General features: G+C 40.0%; 1 long non-coding RNA gene and 1 pseudogene across 1 annotated transcript in view; one reads left to right on the top strand and one right to left on the bottom strand.

Moving 5' to 3' along the window:
* Positions 1 to 892: 892 nt before the first annotated feature.
* Gm52942 lies at positions 893 to 1044 on the bottom strand (annotated as a pseudogene).
* Positions 1045 to 3615: 2571 nt separating this feature from the next.
* Gm46948 overlaps positions 3616 to 20604 on the top strand; it is an 85098-nt gene continuing 68109 nt past the window's right edge. The window contains exon 1 of the long non-coding RNA XR_003956393.1: positions 3616 to 3857. This is a non-coding gene — a long non-coding RNA (predicted gene, 46948). The remainder of the gene's footprint in view (positions 3858 to 20604) is intronic.

Below are 20604 nucleotides of genomic sequence, written 5' to 3'. Positions count from 1 at the left end.
CTGCTTTCTCCACTCTATAAAGAATCTTTAGATAAAATATATTGAAAAAATAGTCAAAAGCAGATTCATATAAGAAAATTTATCAAGATGTTCTTGCCTCTTTCTGTATATCTCTGGTTCTGTCTCTGACTCTCTGTTTCTGTTACTATCTGTCTCTGTCTATCCGTCTGTCTCTCCCTCTTTCTAGCTCCCTGTAGCATTATATTATATAGCATAATTGCTAATTATAAATGGAAAATACATGCTTCAGAAGAGCCTTGAATCCTCCGATTTAGTTCATCCCCTTCTGTCAACTAGCTTGCAGTATGACTGTGGGTAAGTGTTGTTACATATTATCAGTTCTTGTTACATTGTATCAGTTCAACAATTGTGTGATGCTGTTGAGCACATCACATTTAACACGACCTTCCAATGAACAATTAAAACATCCAGGCATATTTGTTATTATTGATAAAACAGACTTTTGGAGGATACGACTGAAAGTAAAAGAAAAATACCACAGTTAAAATTATACTTTGCCTGCCACCCTCCCTCTGTGGTGGTAGATTTTCAAAATATAGCAGAGAAAGAGATTTTAAAAAGAGGACCATGGATACTAAGGACAACAACAAAATAGCTGTTTATAATGCTGAATTATCCTTTTATTTCTAAATGCAATTTAGACCCAAGATTCCTCAATTAGGAGTCAGGACAGGCATCATTAAAAAAAAAAACCCAGAAATGTGATTTTAATTTCTGTACTGTATAATTAAAATGTGATATATGATATGCATTTTACCCCCTGGATAACTGGGAGATAAGAAGATATTGGGCTTAACCATTAATATACCTTCAAGATTTTTTTAACTCCATGAATTTTTAAGAGAGACTGAACCAACATCACAATTAGGGTATGTAGCTTGGTTAGAACAGTTTCATGACACTCTGAAAAACAAACCCTGACATTTGTCATTAAGTAAAGTCAGACAGAACACGGCATCTTATTTAGAAAGAAGAGTTGAAAGTTTTCTACACTTGATCTTAGCCAAAAGGCCAAGAAGCGATTGAAAGTTTTCTAAATCAAATTATGTCACAGTCAACTTTATTCACACCAAGGCCATGCCATATAACTGTAGAATCAATAGCTTCTAATGAAAGTGTTATTGGCTTCTCAGTACAATTGTACATTGGTTGAAGCAGGCTAATGTATCCAGACATTGCTCCAGGCTGCAGTTAGCTGTGGTTTGTAGAGGGACCACTGAACAGTCTTGAGTGCATGGACGAACACACAGAGATGTATGCACGCAGATGTGCCAAGTCCAACCGCTCAGGCAAATTCCAGCTTTTATGTATAGATTCTCTTTACCAATGTCCAGTTGACCAAAGCCAATCACATGACCAAGCCCATATTTTATGTTCTCAGAAGTGGACTCCATCTTAAGACCATGATAATTAGGATTGTAGCTAACATTGTAGCTATGCAGTATTGTAGTAATAGAATAAGGAAGATAGATTAAGTTTTCTTTAGGAGAACTTAACCTATATGTGTAAGAGTATAGTATGGGACAATGACAAGATTGGGTTTCTGAGTAGGTTAAGTAGGAGGGGCAGAGGTTTGAGGGACTCTATTCTGTTAGTTAGCTAGATCTATAAACATTATTTCTGTTATGACTAAAGTAATTCCTTATACTCTACATTACCAAGTCAATAATAAATCTAATGATTTTTCACAGGCAAATTCTTAACCACTATCAACAATGACTTTGATGTTATTACATCCCAAAATAAATATTTTTATTATTTGACCTAACAATGGCATCTGAGATTGTTGAACACTATCATCAGAGACATTTCACATAGCGTCATCCAATTCCTAGCAAAACTAGAAAAGCAAGGTACTCATGACTCTACAGGGACATTCTATGACTTCTACCAAAGGCTCTTAAGGATGATCTGTGACTGCTTTCCTCTTTCAGTTCCTTAATTCTCTGGTGAACATCCCTGTGCCTCTTCCACCTACTGATGCTGTTCTCTAAAGGTGAAGATTATTTAAAGTACTGGATGGCACTAAAATGAACACAGGGAGAAGACAAAGTAAGCAATGGGAGTCCATATGATGGCCTGAAATTAGGAGGTTCTGGGGTGTGGGCTCCATGCACTAATGACCAGAGCCAATGATTCCAACCTTTGTGCTTGGGTGACTAGATATGCAAAGGCAGGAGTCATGAGAATAGCAGCCACCTCATAGGATGGTTTTGAAGACAAAATTAAAATGCATGAGACACTGAGAGCAGAGCCTGGCACGTGGAAAGCTCACTAAGTGACACTCATTATTATTTCCATGAATGGAATGCTTAAATTCTAAATAATATAGAACTGAAAATAAAAGTGATAGTAAATTTATAGAATTTTAAAACATCTCTCATATAAACTCCAGCGCAACGAGGAGGCTCTTTCTGTTAATGTGTTTTATTACTGATATTACAGAAACCAAATAAGCATCAAACAAGCAGAAAGTAAAAAACAGAATGTGGGCCTTTCCTGCACATGTGGCCCTTTGGCTGGAGGTGAAAATTTGTTTTGAGGAGGGGAGCAAGAGCAAGAGTGAGGGAGTGCAGTCCCTGAATGAGGGTGCTAGGCCTCATGTGGAGTTTTCCACCACATTGCTTTCCTGAAACTGTGTGCTGTCAAGGTACTGAGGGCCCTGAGTCCCAGGAGCTAGAAGCTTTCAGCAAGCTCAGGCCCACGGCTGCCATATGCCTCTGTGATGGTGGCTTTTACTCTTGTCCCTCAGCAGGAAGTTATCTCTGTGTCTGCCTCCTTTGCCTCTATATTTCCAACAAGGAAGGCCAGCTAACACAACCAACTGAACCGGGGTCATTTTCCAATGATGTGGTGTCTTTCCTTTCAGTCACTGCCTGTGACAAACATGATACTGTGTGATTCAGGGGTGCCTTGAGAATATTGGGGTGAGTGGGGTACACTGGTAAATTTCCAGATTATTTCGGTGAAAGGACATGGGAAGTTAATTATCTGGTTTATTTAAAGGCGTTTAGCTGCTACAGAGGAGAAAATCACTACCCTAGGCACATCCCCAATTTACTCTCAAAGCACTAAGGGATAAGTTGGAACGGATTCACAAAGGCCTGGCTCTTCAGAGCACAATCCCTTCTGGGGGAGAGGTCAGGGCTTTTAGAGCAGGGGTGAGTGAGTTCTGATGCTTAGTTACTCTGACTCTGAGTTGAGATATTGCAAGGATTGAGCCCTGTATATGTCCCCAAGGAAGAGACCAAGTTGAAACGTTCTTCCTGTTGAATGGAAGTCAAACATCAGGCAAACCCTCTTTGTTGAAACAGAACTTTGGAACAGGCTTCCTGTCTCTCCCTCCGATAAACCTTATCAATGGTTCCTTCTCCTTTCCTCTCCTCTGGGCGAATTCTTTTGCTTTTATCTTTCCCTTTTCTTTTATTTGCCTTTTATCTCATCCTTTGTTAGCAGTAATGGAGCAGTTACTCCACCAGAGAAGTGTGGGAGATCAGGAGGACTTACATTAGGAAGGCAGACAGGCATCCTAGTTAATCCCTAGGTAAGCACACATTACAGTTAGGAGTGTGGAATGGCAGTGCTCTGCCTTGATTCTTATTACCCTGCTGTCTGGGGATAAATTACTTAAATTCTTATAGCCTTACGTTTTCAACCTATAAATTTGCCATAATGCTTGGTTAGATTGAAGATTAGTGAGGAGGGGCTCCCATGCTGGGAGAGGGAGCAGCAGTCTGTTCCAATAACAATAGTGACATCAAGGTTCTGCAGGCATACCGAGGTCTGAAGTAAGGAAAGATAAACAGTACAAGGATGAAGAGGAGTACAAACCACAGGTTGGTAAAGCTGGGGGCTGGGGATGTAGCCCTAAGTTGGATGTGTGTGTGTGTGTGTGTGTGTGTGTGTGTGTGTGTGTGTGTGTGTGTGAGATGGGGGGGGGGGAGGTCACAGAGAAGTCAGTGATGACCCAGGGGCTTCTGGTTTGGTCTCTGATGCAGCTGTTAGTTGAGAGTGGAAATGCAGAGCAAATATCATCTACTTTTGATGTTTGGTACTGAAATTCCCTATGGAATATCCACACCGAGCTGCTTAGAATGTAACTTGGAGCCTAAGTAGAGAAAGTCAGCAGATTATAAGAAGTATTTGCCAAACACATGGACTGTGCTAGGTAATGTGTGAGATAATAGAAAGCACAAATTACCTTGTTGTTTTCTAATGGGAGAAATGCCTTAAAGTAAACTAACAGATTACATGACTGCATACGCTCTAGTACGGACAATCAAAGGGTACTGTGGAGGTATTCAGGGGATGCTGTCAGAGTTATGCTGTGACTGGAGATGAGTTGGAATTGGGTTTATGTATTTTACTCCCAGACTGTCACTGACACCAAAGTAGAACTTCTGCTTGTCAGTCTGAATGCTCAGTTCTCAGACCAGTGTCAGCATGTGGTAGTCTGTTGTCTAAGTCTGTGGAGTAGCAGAATGCAAGACCAACAGTAGCAACAACAAGGAAAAATGGCTGCATTGTGACTGCCCATAGAAAGTACAAGGGAACCACAGAAATGTGCTCTTTAAAGCATTGGGGGGTTGGGGGAGGGGAGGAAGCATGGGAAATTTCTGAGAAAGTAAATATTAAGAGGGCAAGAAAGAAAGACAACGTCTTCATTAGGAATGTGTTTGGCTGCAAGTAATAGGAAAGTTTGATCATGATAGCGTAAGCAAATAGAAGATGGTTTGGTTTTGTTACTTGGACTCCTTTTTGGAGATAGGCTCTCTCTGTGTAAGCCAGGTTGTTTTCAAACCTGTGATCCTCTGTCCTCAGCCTTAGAGGACTGGGATGATGGACTTGTGCCACACCACCACATTGAGCAGAAGTTTTGTTGTTGTTGTTGCTTTCCCAGAAAACAAAACAAAATAATTGAAATGGACAGTTAATGAAGACCTAAGAAGATAATCTGGGCCCAGTCTCCCCTTTCTATTGACTTTTCCCCTTGGCCTCACAGGGAAAGTTCTATCACCATTTCAAATTCAGCAAAAGTCATAAAGATGAGGAAGCCATGATAGCCACACCTTGCAGAAACTGGGTGGACTTATTTTATACTGAATTGCTAAGAACTGTGCCATATGATTACCAAGCACTGGGACGTAATTTAGTAGATGATAGTGGAGTACTTAACTGATGGCATCCATTGCTCCACTAAACAAGAAACATGCCTTCATGGGGATGGCTACTGAAAGCAGTCGAGAGAGCATTGGTGGGTTGACTGTGTCCTGAGGGATGACCCCACACACGTGCACATAGGGGCAGAACTAATTGGACACAGTCAGTTATAAAAACGAACAAACAAACAAGGTGGAAGAAGAGTGTTTTCAAAACTGACAGAGGGGGAAAGAACTGATAGAGGGGGAAGTTTAGAGGAGGCAAGTTGGCAGCCCAATCAAACATTGCAGGGGTTGAGAAAGAGGAGCTCTCAAAGGAGCCTGTGGATTTGACATTTCGAAGGGCAGAGACCTTGCCAATATGCTCTCAGTAGTATTCGAGGCACCTTCTCCAGCACCAGGGACAGAGTAGGCAATTAATCACTGACTAGGGACATTAATCTGGCTCTGGTGTATTAGATGTATTGCATGTATAAAGGTCTTTATTGATCATCCCGTATAAATTAAAATTTAATTTTCTCTAAGTAAATACTTTCTGGAAAGAGTGAGCATCTAGAGAGTTATCCTTCATATGCACATTAGGATCCAGTTAATGGGAATAGACTACAACTTATAAAATATTTCCCCAAAGCTCAATGAACAAAACACAGGAACTTGCTGGATAGTTTATTGTTAGAGTATCTGTTCCAAGTAGGTACAGACAGTACTTAGTAATAAGAAAGCTCTTTGTGTATCACGCATAACTATTCATTTATATGATCTTATAAGAAATAGTTTAAAATATTTTCCATCTTTAACATGATAGAAAGCTCCATTTAAATGTATTCATTCTCCCAGATGTGTCCAATAAAGATGTTTGCCTTGTCCTTTAGAGTTTACAAACCTTACAATTTCCTCTGTTTTGACAGATTCACTCAGCAATATGGGAGATGACTATAGCAAGTATCATTAGCTGTACCTTGCCCTTCATTTTATCACAGAAAAAAAAAAAGCAACAGATCTTCAAGTACTTTATTCAGCATCACACATGTACTAGTAGACTGACCCAGAATTGGACACAAATTTTAACTCCAAGTTCTGTGTTCTTTACCAAATCAAGTTTGTGTCTAAGTCCAAGGAAGCAAGGACTGTGTCATTGGGAGTCATTGTGACATCACAACTTAAAATTAGTGGCTGCTTCTACCATCTGTCAACAGGGGCTACATAGTTTATCTCTGTGGGTAAATTGGTTGGAGTGTTTTACATTTATTTGTTTGTTTATTTTTTGAGGGGCGCATGGAGCCGTGGTAGTACATGTGGTAAGATCAGAGGAAAACCAGAAGGAGCCAGGGATTGGCTGTCTCTTTCTACGATGGGGTTGAATTCAGGTCATCATGCTTGATGTCAAATTCCTTTACCTGCTGAGCCATCTCTCTCGCTCTTGATTAGTTGGCTCTGGTCGGTCATTCTTCTTCTTTCACAGAGGGTAAGAAAGGATGAGAAGAGAAAGCCTACCTTTATTGATGAGACTATTAATTGCCAAGGTTGGTTTGTCAAGGAATAGTGTATTTGAAGGGGTGTTAAGGAAAAGTAACTACAGTAACTTGTTCCCCCCTTCCACCCCCAATGGAAAAATCACAAATTTTAACTTTCTATTAACTTATGTCATTCCCTGAATATGGATGAGCATTGTCTACTTGAAAATAAGAATAAATTTTATAGTATACGTGAACCATATATGATATATAAGGTGACTTGATCTAATTAAAACCTCATTGAGGGTCATCTTCTTAGAGAGATGTCTTCATTTATGATTGTGTGTGTGAGAATGTTTGTATGTGTGTGTGAGTGTGTATGTGTGTCTGTCTGTCTGTGTACTTTTCCAGACAGAATCTTGAATAGTCTGGCCTTGAACTCATGATCCTACTTCTTTTTTTTTTTTAAGATTTATTTATTTATTATATGTAAGTACACTGTAGTTGTCTTCAGACACACCAGAGGAGGGCATCGGATCTCATTATGGATGGTTATGAGGCACCAATGTGGTTGCGGGGATTTGAACTCAGGACCCCTGGAAGAGCAGTCAGTGCTCTTAATCACTGAGCCATCTCTCCAGTCCCCTGTGAACTTAGTGAGTTGTGGGACTATATAGCCCATGCCACTCTGGGTCTCTACCTCTATTTTGAGTTTGAGCTTTACCTGGCCTTCCTCCTTTATTTGCAACTTTCTGTTTATTGCCAAGGGCAACTGAGTTGTGTTCAGAGTCTTTGTTTTCTTTTTCTTTTGGAACTATTGCACTGTTCCTTGAATCTTCCAAGTCTACCCCGTCTTCAAATGACCTGTGGTATGGTAACACATGTATCTTCTTAAGAAAGACAACTTAGAATAAATCTATATGGGATCTATAATTCCAGGACTTTATTTTGTGAGGAAAAAAAAAAGACAAAAAAAAAAAGTAAGAGAAGTGACTCAGTACCTTTTAACAGATACTACCTACATCGTACTTTATCACCCATTTGATTTGACAAAATCTAAAGTTTCAGGCCTTGAGGCTAGGAACTGAGATGCCAAGTAGATAAATGAGGCCTGCTGCTCCAGGTGAGCAATGGGTCCCAGGGACACACTTGTCACTGGGTGACTTTGGAGATTATGACTTTATGTGCTTTGAGAAGCTTTGCAGGCAGACATGTGCAATAAATCACAACTAATCATGTCACAGGGAGGACCGCAGCTGTGTTTACACCCTGATGGGCTACGGTTGGCCTTCCTTGGTGGACATGCCAGAAGTGTTAGACTTGAGGACCTGCTAATAGTTTATCTGAAACTGTGTTTGAATTAATTTATTAATGCTTTTAAGATCTATTTTATACTTTTCTTCCAGGGAGCAGGCTTCAGTGCTTTTATCTAACAAGCTATTCTTCCTTCCTTCCTTCCTTCCTTCCTTCCTTCCTTCCTTCCTTCCTTCCTTCCTTCCTCTCTCTCTCTCTCTCTCTCTCTCTCTCTCTCTCTCTCTCTCTCTCTCTCTCTTTCTTTTTTATTAGATATTTTCTTTATATACATTTCAAATGTTATCCTGAAAGTTCCCTATACCCTCCCTCTGCCAAGCTCCCCTACCCACCCACCCTGGCATTCCCCTGTACTGGGGCATATAAAGTTTGCAAAACCAAGGGGCCTCTCTCCCCAGTGATGGCCAATTCCTCCTTAGAATAGGGAACAAAATACCCATGAAAGGAGTTACGGGGACAAAATTTGGAGCTAAGACGAAAGGATGGACTATCCAGAGACTAACCCACCCAGGGATCCATCCCATTATCAGCCACCAAACCCAGACACTATTGCATATGCCAGAAAGACTTTGCTGAAGGGACCCTGTTATAGGGACCCTGTCTCATATGAGGCTATGCCAGTGCTTGGCAAATACAGAAGTGGATGCTCACAGTCATCTATAAGATGGAACACCGGGCCCCCAATGGAGAAGCTAGAGAAAGCACCCAAGGAGCTGAAGGGGTCTGCAACCCTATAGGTGGAACAACAATATAAACTAAGCAGTACCCCCAGAGCTCGTAAGAAGCTATTCTTAATGCTGTCTCTGTGTCAGCAGCTGTCCCCCAGGATGGAAAGTTGGACCAGGTGCTGCCAATGTAATTAAGGAATTTATCACTTGGAAGGAAAAGAAATGTGGCATAGGGATATTTTTTAGTAATGTTTTATATATGAGTATGTTTAATGAAAAGTAAGATGAAGAAATAAACAGGAAGATTAAAAATACATTAAAAAGGTGGCCAAGCAAAAGAAAATCTATGTAGACTACAGCACACACACATTCTGCAGTGCTGACCAATTTAATCTACATAATTCTTACTTTGGAAATGAACAATTTCATGGCTGAGATTTTACTGAAATGATCAATACATAAAGAAATGGAGAATCTACTTCAAAACCAGGGTAATTCCTGGGTTTACCAGTTGTCAAAATTATAAACAGGTGGATTTCTCTGCTCCTAGTGCATGGTCCGTCATACGTGAGAGCCTCTGAACAAAATGTTGGCAGTAAACAAGAAAATCAACAGATAACATTAAATATTAAATTAAATTAAAATATTAAATTTTGTAAAATAAAGTAAAATATTAAATTAAATTTAAAAATGAAACATTAAATATTAAAATGCAAACCCCAAAACAGGAAAAAGAAATATCATAACAGGGAGAATTTCCTGTGTTTTAGGGAGACTTAATTCCCCAAAACTTCCTGAAGGAAGGCTATGCATACAGGTGAAGCCTACATTTACATCTGAGGACAAGAAATGGTACTTTCTCCAGCTAATAGCATGATTATCCTCATATTCTGAATGTTCCTAAATGTTCCTAAATTCTGAAAAATAAGATGTAGGAGAAAATTATATTTGAGTTTTAATATCTCTTGTACCCAATATTTTTAAAAAGAAGTTAAAATAAAAGTAGATAAGTATCAGATGTCTCTCCAAGACCTACTTGACTATTATTTCTTTTACCTCTGATAATTTAAATACAATTCATTAATATTATTTTTAAAAAGTGCCTACTTGCAGAGATGCAGTGTTAAACATGCAATATTAATAAATAAAGCATCTGGGATAGAGTATAAATATCATTTTCTTACTGACTAGTTTGTAACGGTAGCAACAGGCTAATTTTTAACAAATTTTCAAAAGATGAATACATTTTTAGATGTCTGGGGTAATTTTTACTAGAGGGATATGAAGACCCACCGAAGTTCTTTGCTGTCTGTCCTACAAATGAAAATATGCGATCTATTTTTATACTGAGAATTATAGATGCTCAGAATCGCAAATGGTCTATTAATTCATCAAATACAATGTCTTTCTTTTTCACCTTGCTTGATCCATCCCCAAAAGCTTTTCTTTCTCCCACATGTATTCATGGAAAACCAACCTAATGTGTGCTATTACTACTAGAAGTTGTGGAGGGGGGAGGGCGGGGGACGGATGGTGATCTCAGAGAACCCTTAAGAAGTGATGACTTCAGCTTTTAAAGAGTATGCTGGCCTGGTGTGGTGGTGCATGCCTTTAATCCCAGCACTCTCGGATTTCTGAGTTCGAGGCCAGCTTTGGTCTGCAAAGTGAATTCCAGGACCGCAGGGCTATACAGAGAAACCCTGTTTCCAAAGAACCAAAAAAGAAAGAAAAAAAAAAAAAAAGGCGTATGCTCGGAACAAAACTAAGATTCTAAGACGGAAACTAAGATTCTAAGAAGGATATGAAATCTCAGCTCATGATTTTTTTTTCCCCAGATCTGAGGATCAAACCCAAGGCCTTGTGCTTGCTAGGCAAGTGCTGTACACTGAGTTAAATCCTCAACCCCAGCTCATGATTTATAATAGGCTCTCTTATTCAGCGTGCATGAATGGCATCTATGAAACCCTACATTCAAGCCCCAGAAGCCTGCGAGGAAACACAGAAAAAGAGAGGTCTGTGTTAATAAAAATATTAAAACCATCTTTTGTAATATTATTCTTCATATTTTTATTGTTCTCTGCTTTTATGCAAAGAGAGAGATGATTTAACTTTAGGCCATTCAGTTTGTAAGAATTTGACAGTAAATAACTTTCGCATTGTGATGGAGGAGAGGAAGGGATACGAGAAAACTTTTAAAATATTTAAAACTTTTAACACTATTATTTGCAACCATTCTGCTGTAGCTTAATTTTGGGTAGTCTCTTCACTTCAGACATTACAGTACATCCAAGTAAAAGTAACCTTTGGCTTCTACAGGAGAAGGGTGTGGGCTCCCCGGGTGAGCAGTTTTTCCTCTGGGCCTCCTGTGGAATGGTTTGTGGAGACTGCAAAAAGCAGAGGCAGGCTTTTGGCTCCGCCCTCCCCTCCCCCACTCCTTCCAACTCATCACATTCTTATATAATCCAGCAAAAATCTGCTTTTGGTTAGAATGCAGTGGAAGGAAGGCAAAGGAAACCTTTTTTTCCTTCCCCCTTTCGTTAAATGTTCCAAGTTTGTAGGAGAGGTCTGTCAAAGCAACTAACCAAATGGAAGCAGCTGGAAGTCATTAGGGGGACTTGCCATGGACCACGATTAAAGCTTAAAGCGGGGTGGAATTTGCACTCTCTCCCTTTCTCTTTTTATAGTACCCTTAGCAAGTTAGTGTTCCTTTTGAAATCCGAATTAGTCATGTGACTATAAAGGTTGGAAAAGTATTTTACTCCTCTACATCCTGGAGACCACTCCACTGATTTCTGAGGCCATTACTGCAAATGAATAAATGAACACATTTGGAACTAACTGGTGCTCCACCGCGGCGTGCCTCCTATTTCATGATTATCCTCGCATCTTCCTGGTCTTGGTCTGGTTTGAAATGATAACCACTGAGTCACATTAAGAACACTTTGTGGTTACTTTCCTAGTCCGACATAATAACGGCCGCCTGGTTTTTAAGAGCCCAATTTTTCTCTCTTCTTTAACCGTTGCATCACTTTTCAGGATAACAGTTTCAAATGAGGTCCTCTAAGTTCCAAGTTTGTGTTGTTTCATCTTCCTGTGGGTTTAGGCTCCAGGCATACTGAGACCTCTGCCACTAAACCTGCCGGGTAGGGGCTAAAGCCACAACTCCTTGGAAGGAGGGCTAGGACTACTCCTGTGGGTGTGGAGAGCCCAGGCCAGCCTCCGGAAAGAGGCTGAGTCTGTGGAAAAGGAAACAATGATGGCTTGCAAGCAAATGCTTCCTTCATGGAGGATCTTGCTGCGAGGAGAGGAGAGGAGAGGAGAGGATGTGAAGTAAGGGAGAGCAGGTTTTTCTGGCATGTGTTTATTTCCAGCATACCATCTGAAAACAAACTCCCCAGTTACTGTGCAGCAATAGGAGAGGTTGTGGTGGAAAGGGGGCAGGGAGTGCAGAGCCACATATCAAGTTCTGAACTCCTAGCAAAATGAATTTGCACTGTTGTTTGACTGCCTGAGTCAGAGTTAGGGCTTCCGGAGATCAGTAGGGGCTGGAAGCACTTCTTAATCTTTCTTAGGATTTCTGTAGAGAACTACATAGAAAGCAAACAATGAAATGCATTTCCCCCCTCATACTTCCTTGGAGAACCTGTTTAAAGACTGGGAAGATTCTGGAATCTGGATGTTGTAAACCATCCTTGCTGTAATAACCAAGTGAAGTCCTTGTCGGAGGTCAAAAGGTCCTCTCCTGACTCCCACTGCCCTCCCACCCACTCTGTGAGACAAATTCTTTTCTGTCCCTGGATGAATTCCTGAAACAACACAATAGCTCTTTTGGTTGACCTCAGATAATGAGACATCTTGTGTCCTTCGAGCTTGGGTGGGTGGGGTATTTTGGTCATTAGAGGCTGGACTTTCCTGTGCTAGTCTCCATGGTAATTGAAGTTGAGGCTTCTCACTGTCCCTTACCCAGGTCTGTTGAAGAGAGTGGCTTGAAGGATTTGAAAGCAAGGGCAGGGAATGTTATCCGCAATCCCCTGCCTCCTGCCTCCTGCCTCTTCTCAACCCCTATTTCTTCTAGGCCAGATAACTGCAGCAGGAAGGGGCATGGGGGGAGGGGTTGGTTGCTGGAGGATTCATAGGAAAGTAGAGGCTTTAGTCCACCCCTGCTGGAATTGTGTGTAGTTGTTCTCTCAGTGTCTGGTAGATCGTTAGCACGGATGCTTCCCCCCACCCCACCCCCACTCCCCTGGCAAATTGTAATGCTTTGTTTGAAAGCTTCCCAACCTCCAAATCCCAAATCCCTGGGGAATGTAATCTTTGGGTCTTTGATTTATATAGAAATCCTCTCTGTAGGCTGTAGTTGTCCACGTGTATGAGCATCTCCCCGTACTCCTGTGTGAGGGATGTGTACCGTTAGTTCCCGTAGTACTTAAAAAAAACTCCGAGGCTGGATCTTTTTAATTTTGTGTGTTTGTTTGTTTTAGAATTTCATACACCACACCATACCCTTTCTAACTCTCATTTAGCATTTTTTCATTTGAACTCAAAATCATGACCTCTCCATTAATCATGACTAGAGTTGCTGATATTTTTGTGTGTTTAGGGCTGGCCCCTTGGGATCCCATAACCTTAATCACAGCACACATCTTTTTCACCAAGAAACAGTTGCAACCTTTTCCTTTGTCTTCCTGCAGATGGAAGTAACTAGAGTGCTATGCCCTACTGGCTTCCCTTAGCTCCCTGCAATGCAACTGGAGCTACTTTGGGTTCCAGACCAAAACACTACTTACCCTTACTGTCCCCTCTGCTGGGTGGGGACAATGCTCATCGCTCCCATGGATTCCAAGTTTAAAATCACCATGTAGCCTCCAAATCTTGTAGTCTGGAAGTGAGTGGTCTAGTACAGATAAATAACTTTTTTTTTTAAAGCTACCTCATGGTTAGTCCTTTCTAAACTCTGTTAAGCTTGTCAGCGGGCTAAGGCATGTTTAGGAGCCATGTTCTTGAGACTTCAGAAGAACTAGAGAAAGAATCAATTTAAAGTAAAAAATCCCTTTAAAGCCTGATTTATTGTTTCCTTTCAGGCAAAATCCTCAGAAAAGAATTTCCTTCTACTTCTTAGTCTTACTACCCTCAAAAAGCTTTTAATAAATAACACGTATTCTATATTATATATTTTCATAAAAGTACAAGGTGCTAAACTAAACACATGTTAATGTAAAATATGTCCATGTATATAAATGCATTATTAATGAATAACTCTTGTTAAGGCGAACAAAACAAAACACCAATTTGGCAGCAGAGTTGAAGTCTATAGTGGAGCAGACAACTATTAGATTGATTAAAGAGATTTTCACACAAGGACAGTCTACTAATTTGCTGAGAATTGTATCTCAAGGTTAAAAAATTCTGGCTACATTTTAAAGCAGGGAAGATCAATTAGAACATTCATTAGATTCCTATTTACACTTTAATTGTCAACTCTGCTCATTTGTTGGAAGGCTTTTTTAGTCATTAGTGTCTGTCAGTAAGAAATATGTCTTAATTTCACTTACATTCATTTCTTCATCCTTTCATTCAATCAACAAACACTAATAATGTGCCAAGCACTTTGCTGGCTTTCAAAGTCTCCAGATGAGAAAAGACAAAGCTTTAGCCTCAAGGACATACTCACCTCGAATTCTCACATAAGCAAAATTAGTATAGAGACAGTGAGTTTTTCTAAAGTTATAAAAATAATTGCCTGGAACAATAGAAAGACACAAGAGGACCATAATGAAAGTATATGCTTGTTGTTCTTTTTCTGTATGTGGTAATTAACCCCTTTGCTTCTCAGGCTTAACATATCTCAGCGTGCCTTGTTTTGACTGCTGTTGGCTCTGTGTCTACTGTGGGTTGGAGACTCCATGACAGGGGCATTACTTGTCTCCCTTTGGACTCTACAGGACTCTGTAGAGTCAGAATGTCTCCCACTCTCTGTCCAGGAAAAAAAAAAAAAACACACAACCTCAAGATAGTAAAGAAGAGAATAGAGACCGTTGCATTATCCAGATTCTAGACAAAGTCCTGAGCACAGCTTCTGTGGATGGGGTGTGGCGGGGTCTCTTGCAAGTATAAATGGCAGAGGAAGATTGTGTGTTCTCTGTAAGCACCTGTGTATTGCAGGTGCACTTTAACTGCCTCTTGAATGGTTACCTTTGTCTCTCAATCCTTCTTTGGTGCTGCTTCTTTGGTGTTTTTGCATAAAACTCTGGGCTAGGAATGAGGCCCCAGGCCTATAATTCTGCTTCCTGCTGACTTAGTATCTCCGAACACTCAGCCATCAAACTGTGGCCAGAGGTTTCTTCTCTTCAAGTATAGTTCTCATGGGAAAATAAATTCACATTAGAATATTGATGCTGATTATCCAGCTTGATAGGATACACAAATTGCTTCCTTTTGCGCACCATGGTAAAAATCCTTTGAAAGACCATAACCTTTGTTCATAACTTAACAGACACGTGACAACAGAGAGAGCATAGCCTGTTAGCCACTGGGTCAGGAGAGGAGCTCTAATTTGTTTTACCAAGAAAGTTAGCTATTTAGTATTTTTGAATTTCAGTTTGTTTATTTGTTTATTTATTTATTTGGGCAAATATGTGTTTCAAGGAAGCCAAGATATCTCATCAGACAAAGGTGCTTGTCATGTCTGCCCCAAGACTTGAGTTCAATTCTTAGAACCCACACAAAGGTGAAAGGAGAGAACTCACACCGCAACGTTGTCCTCTGACCTCTATACTACTGCTGTGTGGCAGTGTCCCCAACTCCTCAATGCCATTCTCTCTATCTCTCTGTATCTCTCTCTCTCTCTCTCTCTCTCTCTCTCTCTCTCTCTTTCTCCTCTCCTCTCTCTCCTCTCCCCAATGATTTTTTTAAATTTCTTTTTAAAATCTGGAAACATTTAAAATACATAGAAAGTATGGAGATTGCAATGATACATGTTCATATAGTCTTCACTACAGTCTAACACTTACAATTGTCTTTAAGTTTAAACAAATTATATTGCATTCTTGGCTATTTTTGAAACTTTTGTTTTGTCTGTTTATCATTCTAGCTGTATTCTCTTTACCATTAAATAAATGTATGTAAATTTTCTCTTTCCCCATGTTTGAAAATTTTGTGTGTTTCTGATTTAGTATTACTTCACATTATTCTACAGTAGACCCAGTATGAGTATCTGAAAATGTCAACAGAGGAGACTGTGCTCAGCTAATGTTCACGGCTGTATTAATGCATGTTCAGAAAGGAGTCTTCAGAAAATAAGTACTAAGATTGAACAGGATATTTAAGAGATTTATCTTGGAAAATGTCTCAGATGGATGGGGGTGAAGATGTCTGATATGACAGAAACTCTTCAGTCTTGTGAATTTGACATCTAAGAAAGAATAGAGGCCAGAGTGACTTGACTTGGGAGAGTTTCAGCTCACAACACAGTTCTGAGCAAATACGCACCAGGTTAACGGAGATTTCTTAGTTAGAGGCTGTTGTTGGAAAAAGTAAAGTTTTTTATGTAGGAATGGGTTAATTCTTACTCAGACCACATTTTAGCATGGACTGGAGACAGTTATGGGGGGGGGGGAGGTAATTAGCTGTGCCTAACATCATCTAAGTGCTGAAATACTTCTTCTTCTGAAGATCTCAGCAAGCTCTTCTGTGACTGTGTGTATGTGTGTGTGTGTAGTGTATGCATGTGTTGTGTACATGTGTAGCATGTATATGTATATCTTTGTGTGTATATATGTGTGTTTCTATGTATGTATTGTGTAATTGTGTATAGTGCATGTCTTTGTATGTATATATCTATATTTGTGTTTGTGTGGTATATGTATGTATGTATGTATGTAATGTATGTATGTATGTATGTATGTATGTATGTAATGTGGTTTTGTGTGTGTGTGTGTGTGTGCGTGTGTGTGTGTGTGTGTGTGTAAGGATAGGGAAGAGCAATTGTCTTGGTCGCCACAGGCTGGAGAAGGGCAGCAGAACTACATATCTGACTTCTGCATCCCAGAAACCCTTAGATCTGTGGCAGCTCATGAGAGCTTATTATTCTTGCTCGAATGAGCTCGCCCTCTCTCATTTGCTGTAGGGTTTCCATTTTATTTCTTTTGAGGCATGCAGCGTGTTGAACAATTGCTTCAGTTTATTCTGTTTCATGATTCCATTTCTGCTTGACTTAAGAGGAATGACTTTCCATTTCCTCCGTCCTCTGCGTTATCGGAATCAGAAAGACCTCATTTTCTACAAAGATAAAATGAATGGCTAGAATCCATGATCTTCCTGCTTTATCAGACTAATTCCAATTAGTAAATAAACATAAAACTATGAGGCAGGACAATCATGTTTTGTGAAGTGACATGTTCAGAGATAACCTAACAGATAATCTAAAAAAAGAGAAGAGGAGCATGGAAAATGAGGGCAACAGTATCAATTAATATGGAAACTGCATCCCACTAAGTAAAGTTACTATGGATGCCCTACCCTTGAGGAACATCTCTGAGTTGAATGAAGTTAATGGCTTAGTCATCTTGGTGTATCTGGCCCCAGATAGACTACTTAGGTGCTAGAATAAAAAAGGTCATGGGTATTGAATTGAATATTTTAGAAATGTTAGAACCTATATATATATGCATATATGTATATAATCAGAAAGTTCAATATTTAGAGATTTCAATTTTATATCTTATTAATCTGTGTATATAGAGTAGACTTTAGGTTATTGGCAATTTGCCTTGGTGTATACTTGCAATAGGTAGACAATTAAGTCTTGTAAGGGGTTGAGAGATAAACCTTAAACCAGGAACTTGGATGATTCAACTGTAACCTCACTTGAAATTGCTGGTGCTTTATCATTTTTCTGGCAATTCTCTCCTGGTGTGTCTACTGATCTACTTTCTAGATGGCCGTGTTCAAACCATTTTTTGATAACAGTCATTACCATTGTAGAAAAGAAAGCAAATGGTGCCATATTGACCAACCCATGGATTCCGAATTGAAAAACCCATCCAATGATCCTTGCAGAAGCCGCAGAGGTCCATTTGGGGTGTCTTCAACAATTAGAGTTGCTCCTTAGTAAAGAGGTTTGCTTGTAGAACTCTACTTCCTTTGTTCAGTGGCTTTAGGAAGTCTTCCCCATCAGTAGACTGGATGCTAAAGAGTAGATTTTGGATGTTAAATAGTAGATCTTTCAGCATGTGTTTTCCTGCTGAGTCCTTGTAACAATGTTGTTAATGGCAGGGCTGTCTGGCTGCTAGAAGCAGTGAGGAGAAAGACTCAAAAACAGTTGTTTGCACTGGAGGTTGAGTCTGTTGATTTAGGGTTCCAGCATTTCCTATTCCTCTCTAGCATTTATGAATTCAGCTTCCAGTTCCAAATTTGCAAAGACCACTTGAGGGTTTAAGTAATGCCTTTAATTACAACGCAAAGTATAGGCAATTGCATTTCGTGAAACTAACAATTATCCAGACTATATTATTAGAGTGAGTTATTGAAGTCTGCATAGTTGTGAAACACCCATCAAAATAACTGGGGGAGAAAGATAAACTAGATTGGAACAATGAAGCTTGAAAACAACTTTGATTATCTCTGGTGTTTATATGGTAATGAGTCCCGATTTTTGGGTATTGGGGTCCTTTGTAAAAATAATTCTTTTAGTCTATGTTTGCCCATATTTAGAAATAGAGATACAGATAGTATTTTCATTAACTTTAAAACTATAAACACTCCTACTAATGTGGCAGCTTGCTACACTTTTGCAGACTTCAGTTTATATAATTTTCAAAATTTCCCTGAGACACAGGTGATAATATTCCCTTGAGATGGAGTCTAGAAGGAGATCAGCGATTTGCCTGAAATCACATACTTTAGAAGTAGTCATGCTGAATTGCACCCAGCTCTTCAGCCTGAGATTCTAAACTAAAAAGTCGATTATATGATCAAGTGACTTCAAGGGCAGAACAATTCTTCAGCATTTCTCTGGTGATTTAAAAAAAATATGAGTAAGTAAATACTTATAAGAATGACACTAGAAAATAAACACACTTAATCAAAAACACATACCACTGTGCTTGTTGTCTTCCCCCCCCCCCCGAATCACCGAATAAGTGATTACTGCTGTGTTTATAGTGACATCAACTTGGGGCATTATTTCAACTTGGACATTTTAAAGATAGGGTTAAAAGCCAACATAGGCTGGGCAGTGGTGGCGCATGCCTTTAATCCCAGTTTAATCTGAGTTTGAGGCTAGCCTGGTCTACAAAGTGAGTTCCAGGACAGCCAGGGCTATGCAGAGAAACCCTGTCTCGAAAAAAACAAAACAAAACAGAAGCCAACATAGTAGGCTTGAAATAAACTAAGTGGCTTAAACTGACTAGGTTTATGTAGATTTTCAACACAGTAGTTTTCTATTTATATTTTCCTTTAACGTTCTAGACTATGAGCTGGGGAATGTTTAGTCACTGTGACAGTATGCTCCATACATCAGTGGACCCTCTAAGTCTGTCTTGGTCTAAACATTTGAGCCTTGTATACATGGCCGATGTTGAATAAAAGTAGCAGCATGTTTCCCAAACAAAACTTTTTCTACAGCTCAACAATATTCTTGATTGAAAGATTGCTTTTGCCTGAGATGCTTTGCCTGTCAGACTTTCTCTGGCTGGATTAGCAAGGGTAGTATGCCAGAGTATCTTAATGGGCTCACTTTGTCTCCTTTTCAGCGCAGATTTCCAGTGAGCACCATGGAGGAAGCAGCTTAGTTTTAAAAATATTTACTTCTATTTTTTAAAAAATTGTGTGTGTGTGTGTGTTTGCATGCGTGCTGGAGCATGTGTGCACGTGCCTGTATATGGGTATGTGCATATGAACACGTGTGCCTTAGATGCCCGAAGAGAGCACTTGAGTCCTTGGAGATAAAGTCCTGTATGAATCACCTCATCTCGGGGCTTGGAACAGATACTGGGTACTCTGCTAGGGTAGTGCACCCTCTACCCTCTGACCTGTCTCTCTAGCCCCGACAAGTGATAATTCCAGTGTATTTTCTTTTTTGAACTGAGCTGCAGACTTGTGAATGTGTGAAAAGAAGAGAGGTTGTGGGATGTGCTTTTTGTAACTTTACACACTTTTATTTTTTATTATCATTTGTGTGTGTGTGTATGGTATATAGGGGTGGGTTACGAGATGTATGAAGGTCAGAGGACAGTTTTGTGGTGTTAGTTCTTTGCTTCCTTCTTATGTGGGTTTCAGGAACCAAACTTGGGTCTTCAGACTTGCACAGCAAGCTTTCCTATTGAGCCATCTGGCCAACTCTTCACCCATCTTCTATAACACCCTCATCGTGGACTGACCTGTTACCTATCCAATCTCAGCTAAGTTCTTAGCTCCTGATGGGGCTGAATTTAGAGGTACAACACTGTCTCAGATGACCAAAGTTAAGTAAGAAAGTCACATGACGATACAGGGCACGATTCTGGATTAATGTCCGTATAAGAAGATACACAAAGGCAGCTCAGGGACAGAGTGCTTACTTAGCATGAATGAGGTTGTAGGATTAACACCCCCAGCATGAGACTGGGGGACAGAAAACTCATGTCTCCTCTATGTGAGGTCACCACAGGAAAGCAGCCATCTGAAAGTCAGGAAGTCCCCTTCTAAGAGACTCATCCTGCTGAACTGTGATCCTACCTTCGAAGCCTGCAGAGCTATGAGAAAAGTCTCTGCTGCTTATACGACCCAGCTGATGGTAGTTTGTAAGGACTGCCTAATGGAAACTAATGTAAGCCTTAATGGATCTCTTTCATACTGAAGCATGCCTTACTGAGTTCAAGACCTGTTTTTAACTCCTTTGTCTTTTCCAGATCAGGATAGGAAGGGGGTGGAGTAATAAATAAGGCATTTCCCCAATAATCACCCCCCATTTCCCTTTATTTTCTTCCAGTGTTTTAAATAACCACTCTCCTT

This window comes from Mus musculus, chromosome 6 (assembly GCF_000001635.26).
Source record: "Mus musculus strain C57BL/6J chromosome 6, GRCm38.p6 C57BL/6J".
In the NCBI taxonomy this organism is placed as follows: Eukaryota; Metazoa; Chordata; class Mammalia; order Rodentia; family Muridae; genus Mus; species Mus musculus.
Note: the sequence above shows the minus strand (reverse complement) of the source record. Positions and strands in the feature narration are given on the sequence as shown.